General features: G+C 41.4%; 1 pseudogene; it reads left to right on the forward strand.

The window, feature by feature from the left end:
* Nucleotides 1-258: 258 nt before the first annotated feature.
* Nucleotides 259-7,359, forward strand: LOC130918390 (toll-like receptor 1; annotated as a pseudogene).
* The last annotated feature ends 346 nt before the right edge of the window (nucleotides 7,360-7,705 follow it).

Consider the following 7,705-nt stretch of genomic DNA (forward strand, 5'->3'; position numbering starts at 1 on the left):
GGATTGATGGTATTCTATTAGTCCCTGATAGATTTATTATGAAGGCCTGAGTGGACTCTCTGCACCACTTTGTCACTCACACTAATCAGCGAAGGGGAGGGAAGGCGTCACAACTTACCCCCATTTTGTGTCCCGGATCGACCCCCACTTCTTTCACCCTCCTGCCTGTCACCAACGACAAGGTTAGCAGTCGTCTGACAGACCAACAGGACGGGTGGCCATTTTGGATCCCCGGGAGCGGATAGATGGCTGCGGAAAATGGGCCAGCTGAGCTCCTCTGACCTCCAGGGTGAGCCCTCCATTTGTTTATTAATGGAGGGCTATGTGTAACACCGTAAGGGCAACGTGTCATTATCAGATCAACACGGCAGCTCATCTTCTCACTTGCTACCTTCCACAACAAGTCAGAGCAAAACAATTTGTATACACTTAGCATGGTGATGAGACACTAGTGTGACCCCACCTCCCCACCCGCTTTAAATTCATGACTAACGTGGCAGAAAGATGCTTGCTCATTGATGTTCCGTGCACTCGCACAATATCAAGGCCCTTACAATTAATAAGTGCTCGTGCAGTGAACATTTTAAATAAAACAAAAGCATTAGAACAGTGCTAAACTAATTATGGTGAGTCAAATTCTAATATAATACTAAATATACTGCATAACTGAAATCAATCTGTCACAGCATCTGAAAATATTATGTGCAAAATCAATCCGTCCGTCCATCCATCCATCCATTTTCTCCTACTTTTACGGGGTTGGGTGGCAGGGGAAGCAATGCAAGCAGAGAAGCCCAGACTCCCCTCTCCCCAACCACTTCATCCAGCTCTTCTAGGGGGATCTCAATGTTACGGTTTGTGTTGGTTTTCTCCTGGTGTGACTCTTCCCTGTGATTGCCCATTGATTTCACCTGTTGTGCCCTCTCCTAGTGTATCCTCTAATCTGCATCCTCCTGTGTTACCCATCTGTTCCTCGTTGTCTCGTTACCCCTTGTCTGCGTGTGTGTATATATAAGCACCCAGTTTCTTGTCACTCCTTGTTGCGTCATTGTCAATGTACTTGTCCACGTTCATGCCTGCGTATTCCCCCCAGTTCCTCGTGTTACTCGCCCTGCTTTGGAAAGTAAGTTGATTTGTTAGCCTGACATTTGTTTGTTAAGAGTTTTTGGATACCCCAGTCCTTTTGTTGGTACTTTGTTTTTTTGTTGGCATTAATTAAAAACCTTTTGCACCGCCATTCTGCCTCGCTTCCCTTTCCCTGCATTTGGGTCCACACACCACCTGCCTGCCTGCGTATTCCTGACACTCAAAGTGTTCCCACGAAAATGGAGCCCTTTTTTGAGCGCCAGGCAGGTGTGTGTCCGCAAAATGGGTTCTGCTTCGAGTGTAAACATGTATTTTGGAATTTTGTGTATCAGTCTGCACGAAACTGTGCATACAGTGGGGCAAATAAGTATTTAGTCAACCACCAATTGTGCAAGTTCTCCCACTTGAAAAGATTAGAGAGGCCTGTAATGGGTAAATGGGTAAACCTCAACCATGAGGGACAGAATGTGGAATAAAAACAACAGAAAATCACATTGTTTGATTTTTAAATAATGTATTTCCAAATTAGAGTGGAAAATAAGTATTTGGTCACCTACAAACAAGCAAGTTTTCTGGCTGTCAAAGAGGTCTAACTTCTTCTAACGAGGTCTAACGAGGTCTAATGAGGCTCCAGTCGTTACCTGTCGGCACCTGTTTTAACTCATTATAGGTATAAAAGACACCTGTCCACAACCTCAGTCAGTCAAACTCCAAACTCCATTATGGCCAAGACCAAATAGCTGTCGAAGGACACCAGAGACAAAATTGTAGACCTGCACCAGGCTGGGAAGACTGAATCTGCAATAGGTAAAATGCTTGGTGTAAAGAAATCACTGAGAAAGAAATCCTGCACTGCCAGACGTGTCACCCTGCTGAAGAAAGTACACGTCCAGGCCCGTCTGCGGTTTGCTAGAAAGCATTTGGATGATCCAGAAGAGGACTGGGAGAATATGTCATGGTCAGATGAAACCAAAATAGAATTTTTTGGTAGAAACAGATTCTTGTGTTTGGAGGAAAAAGAATACCCACGAGAGCACCATACCCACTGTGAAGCATGGGGGTGGAAACATCATGCTTTGGGGCAGTTTTTTCTGCAAAGGGACCAGGATGACTGATCTGTGTAAAGGAAAGAATGAATGGGGCTATGTATCGAGAGATTTAGAGTGAAAATCTCCTTCCATCAGCAAGGGCATTGAAGATGAGATGTGGCTGGGTCTTTCAGAATGACAATGATCCCAAACACACAGCCAGGGCAACAATGAAGTGGCTTTGTAAGAAGCATTTCAAGGTCCTGGAGTTGCCTAGCCAGTCTCCAGATCTCAACCCCATAGAAAATCTGTGGAGTGAGTTGAAAGTCCGTGTTGCCCAACGACAGCCCCATAACATCACTGCTCTAGAGGAGATCCGCATGGAGGAATGGGCCAAAATACCAGCAACAGTGTGTGAAAAGCTTGTGAAGAGTTAAAGAAGACGTTTGGCCTCCGTTATTGCCAACAAAGGGTACATAACAAAGTAATGAGATGAACTTTTGGTATTGACCGAATACTTATTTTCCACCGTGATTTGCAAATAAGTTATTTAAAAATCAAAAAATGTGATTTTCTGGTTTTTTTTTTCACATTCTGTCTCTCATGGTTGAGGTTTACCCATGTTGACAATTACAGGCCTCTCTAATATTTTCAAGTGGGAGAACTTGCACAATTAGTGATTGACTAAATACTTATTTGCCCCACTGTATTAGCGCAGCGATTTCGTGGACAGGAGAAGAAGACATTCTTATCAAGATTGAAAAACATACATAAAAAAAAATAAAATAAAAATAGATTCATCATATTCAATTACATGTTGTCCATAATGTGATCAAAGAATAATATAGTCTTTGCGTCATTTAATGATGTAAAAGTACAGTCACAAGCATTTACATGATATGAATTTAAACAGAGTGGTTCAATTTAAATTGCAACTAGCAACATTTAATGTGGAATTATAGCTTAGCCAAAATAAATACTCATCGTTTAAAAATTGTGAAATTTGCAGCCGTATGCAAAACCTCTTTTTAACTTGGCACAGGATAAATATTTTCATGGCGTAAGTAAAGAGTTTTGTCAAACAGCAAAACATTTTCAGCTGCAGCAGTGCTTTGTTTTGGGCAAGAGTACAACTGAGGCCAATAAAGTTTACCCTGTCGGCAATTAGAGGATAGTTGCATTCATGCAAGAAGCGATATCAAATCAACAAGAGATTGGAAACAAGTGAAACTTTTGTTTATGCGAGTTGAAGGGGAGCTGTATACAGAACTGGATGAGGAGAATGGGTCCTGATGGGACTTTATTCAACCAGATGCCAAAATTATTCAGGCCCATCTGTCTATGTGTGAGTATGTACGCTGTGTCCTGTATCTATCCCTTTTCTATATATGTCTCTTCTCAATCTGTCTGTATCTATCACACACACACACACACACACACACACACACACGCACGCACACACACGCACACACACACACGCACACACACGCACACGCACGCACAGAAATTCTCATTACCTCATTAGCAGCGGCAGCTCTCATTTAGCTCTTTAATGACGGTTCTAGATGAATGGGCCTGGTGCTGATCCCAGCACTGACTGGGTTAGTGATAATGACTGATCTATGGGAAATGTGACAGCCTCATCTCAACTCTCCACAGGTCTCATCCTCTAGCCTCAGGCCAATCAAAGTGAAGTCCAGAGGCTGAGTTTGGCCTTCATTGACTCTTTTTAGGTAAGCTTTTGTTTAAAACTTAAGTTTTGTATAAAATATTTGATTTGTGTACAAACAGGCATTAACGATTGCTGGGATTTAAGAATTCAACATGCCATCGCTTAATCCTGATGATTATGCCAATTCGCAAGCTGCCATACCTCTTTGTCAATATCTGATACTCCAACACGCATTATTATCAATGGAGTTGTTTCCAAATACATTCAGCATTTTGTGATAAACTGCCATTGCCATTTTTTATTGTGGTGAGTGATTGCAGAGACATCCTACACAACCAGTTAATCTATTGTGAAACAACACTTTGAGCTTGAGATTGGTTCCTTATTGACTTTTCCCAAATTTATGAAACAAATAAGAATTTAGAATCAGAATTATTGAATTTTTTTTAATGATTGTTGACTGTTTTCTAAGTTGATTTTGAAGTCCCTCTTAAAGTGCCTGTGACACGATAAAAGAAAATCTTAAATACCATTATTATTGGAATTAAAATCCTATTTTGAGACGGTTCGACTATATACAACAATATATAAACACTATATACAACATACGACAGTCTTGGATTTGTCTGACAATCTTCATGAGACCTATCAGCAGCCCGAATGTTTTCAGAACCTTACAAATCTTCAAGTGCTATCATGAGGAAGTAAAATGACCTTGCAAGTTCAGTTAAATGACTTTAAAGCAGTAATGAACATTTCCTTGCAACATTTGTGTTGAGTGCAGGAGTTCCCTGGCGAATGTATTAACCGGGAGCCTTCAGGATGTTGTCCCTCCAGAAATTGTCCCTCTTTGAGAACTTCTACGGGCGTTTCGATAGGTTCGACAAAATCCTTGTGGATTTAAATGTGACACAAGTGAGTGTCTTGAAGTTGCATGTTTTCAGGCAATTGCAGCGTCACCGGGGAACCCTTCCAGAACTTAGAAGCAATGCCACGTGTGCGCAACCTTACCAAAGAGAACAACACCTGGTTAAACACCTCATTCGTAGAGATATTCTTAAAAAACATATGGCTGTCTCAAGACCCCTCCTTTGTCAATATTACGTACAATGAAGATACAGAGGATGGGTTTCAGTTTCGCGCTCCTAATCATAGTGAAACTGTTCGTGCCATTACTTTTTTGATTGAGTTAAACATTATCAATACAATTATTCCAAATTTAACGTCACTTTTGAGGATGTTTCAAACCTGAACTACGTTAAGTTTTCTGGAAGCGGCATGAACATTTTGCCCTGCAAGCTCCTATCTACCATGCCTGCCTGGATATTTCAGACAACCTCCTATCAGATTTGGGCTTCTGGTGGCCCACGTGTTCCTACACCTCAATTTTCTCAATACTGAAGCATCTATTGATGAGCAAGAACCGTTTCCACTTGTTGTCCTTCATTTCAAAAATGACTCATGAAATGAAGCATCTGGAATCCTTGGATTTGAGTTTCAACTCCATCGACCAGAACAACAGATGCAAATGGCCCAGTCACTTGATTGAACTCAATCTTGGGAACAACAACCTTGGAAACGAGGTTTTTGAGTACCGTATTTTTCGGACTACAAGTCGCACCTGAGTATAAGTCGCACCAGCCATAAAATGCCAAACGAAGAGAAAAAAAAAAAAAACATATAAGTCGCACCGGAGTATAAGTCGTATTTTGGGGGACATTTACTTGATAAAATCCAACACATAGAACAGATCTGTCATCTTGAAAGGCAATTTAATATAAAAATACAATAGTGAACAACATGCTGAGTAAGTGTACAGTGTACAGTGCATGAACAACGAAATGTGAATATACTGTCCTCACTAGGACACTACGGCTCGGTCCTGGCTATACAGCGAGCTAAACTCCCAAATGACGATGCTTGAATCAATTTCGTCCTCAATACAGAACAGGTTCGCATCAAGTAAGTAAATGATAATTAGGTGCTGTTACAGCAATGCCACAAACGGTTAGCATGCATTCGCTAACATTAGCACATCATTCAAACAACCACACAACTGGCTTTAAGTGTCCGATCGCGGGTGGAAAATAAAAAGCAAAAACAGAAAAGATGATACACACAGGCGTTGCCTCTGTAGAGATATTTTACAAGCATAAACAATGAACGTAGGTTCGCAGCCGTGTTTCTCTCTCGCTAACTTGGCACTCAATCCAGCTGCGTAGCTGTCCGTCTTCTTCTGGCGTGTGAGCGGTCTTCTTCACGTAAACAAGTGCGCGTGCGCCCTCACGTAGTCGCGAAAGCGCCACAAACTAGAAGCATGCATTTCAATATAAAAAAGTCAATAATACAATTGAACACACATTGCCAAAGGCAGAACGCGAACATGGCCAAAGCTATTAAGAGTTATTCAGATAACTGTAGCATAAAGGACATGCTATCAAGTTTAGCAAACCATCAGTGTCACTCTAAAACACCAAAATATGGTGTGTATGTTAATAATTTCACATATAAGTCGCTCCTGAGTATAAGTCGCACCCCCAGCCAAACTATGAAAAAAACTGCGACTTATAGTCCGAAAAATACCTGTCGCCACATTTTGAGCAAATTCTCTTAGCGAAAACAGGAATAACTGCCTTAACCCAAAAGGACCTGTTTCAGTTTCCCAAGCTGAAATACCGGTATCTTAGTTCTAACAGCATCCAGGCGCTTCCAGAACATCTCAACGCCCCGAACCTGATGAGTCTCTACGTGGACCAAATGGCGATCACAGCTCTTTCCCAGCAAGTCTTGCAGGGACTTCCTAAACTTCAAAACATCAAAGCTGAGCACAATCCCTTCAGCTGCTCCTGTGACCTACATTGTTTCATCACAGACTTAAACATATCTTTGCTTTTGGACTGACCCTTGTATTATTCATGTAGCACCTCGGTAAAATTGGCAGACCTGCCACTGTCTGAGTAAAAAACCAGTGCAATCTCATGTGAGACATGGCTCCAAACCATAGTTGCTTTCTCTGTATTACTCTTGGCTGGAACAACTTTGGGCCAGATTTTTTATAAATTGGATGGCATATGGTACACAAAGATTTTATGGGTGTGGATTCGGGTGAAGAGGAGGGGCAAGAAATGCTCAAACCTACTAAAGAAAATATCATTTTCATACCATGCATTTGTCTCACACAGTCATCAGGATTCCCACTTTATGAGCAGTGAGCATGGGCCAGCCTTGGAGAAAGCCAGCTTTTTGCTTTGTGTTCACGAACGTGACTTTGTACCCGTGGTGCAACTACGAGCTCTTCTTCGCCCAGCACAGAGCCATCAACATCCAGCAGGACTCTTTGGTGTTCATCCTGTTGGAACCCATCCCGACTGATAGCCTGACCAAAAGTTGTTGAGACTGAGAAGCTTGCTCCAGCAGCAGATGTACCTGGAATGGCCAAAAGATGAGCGGAAGCAGCAAGTGTTTTGGACGAGTCTCAAATCCATGTTGCGGATAGCAGACAAATCTGTGGCTTTGAAGAAATTGGTCGTGGATCTTTCAGATCCAGTTGCTCTAATGTCCAACCATGATTAAAATGACGTGGGGTTCAGTTGTGGATGAGTCATATAGATGAGTCTTCACAGTCTTGGGAACAGCTTTCAATTTATTTATTATTTTTTTTAATTAATGCAAATGTTAAAAGTTTGCACACACTTTTAGGTGCCTCTATCTTGAATAAATGTGTGATTTGTAGTGCAATATGTCTAATTCCCAATACATTTATAAGATATGAAATTCTGTGTGAAGTTAAGTAAAACTGTCTCCTTTAATGATGTCATGAACTCACACACAAATAGTGCAATATTATTTTATATGCTTCACTCGAGAAAATCAAGGAGGGAGTGATGGTAAGCAGTGTAATTAACTTCCTCTTTTAGTC

This window comes from Corythoichthys intestinalis, chromosome 7, assembly GCF_030265065.1.
Source record: "Corythoichthys intestinalis isolate RoL2023-P3 chromosome 7, ASM3026506v1, whole genome shotgun sequence".
Lineage (NCBI taxonomy): Eukaryota > Metazoa > Chordata > Actinopteri > Syngnathiformes > Syngnathidae > Corythoichthys > Corythoichthys intestinalis.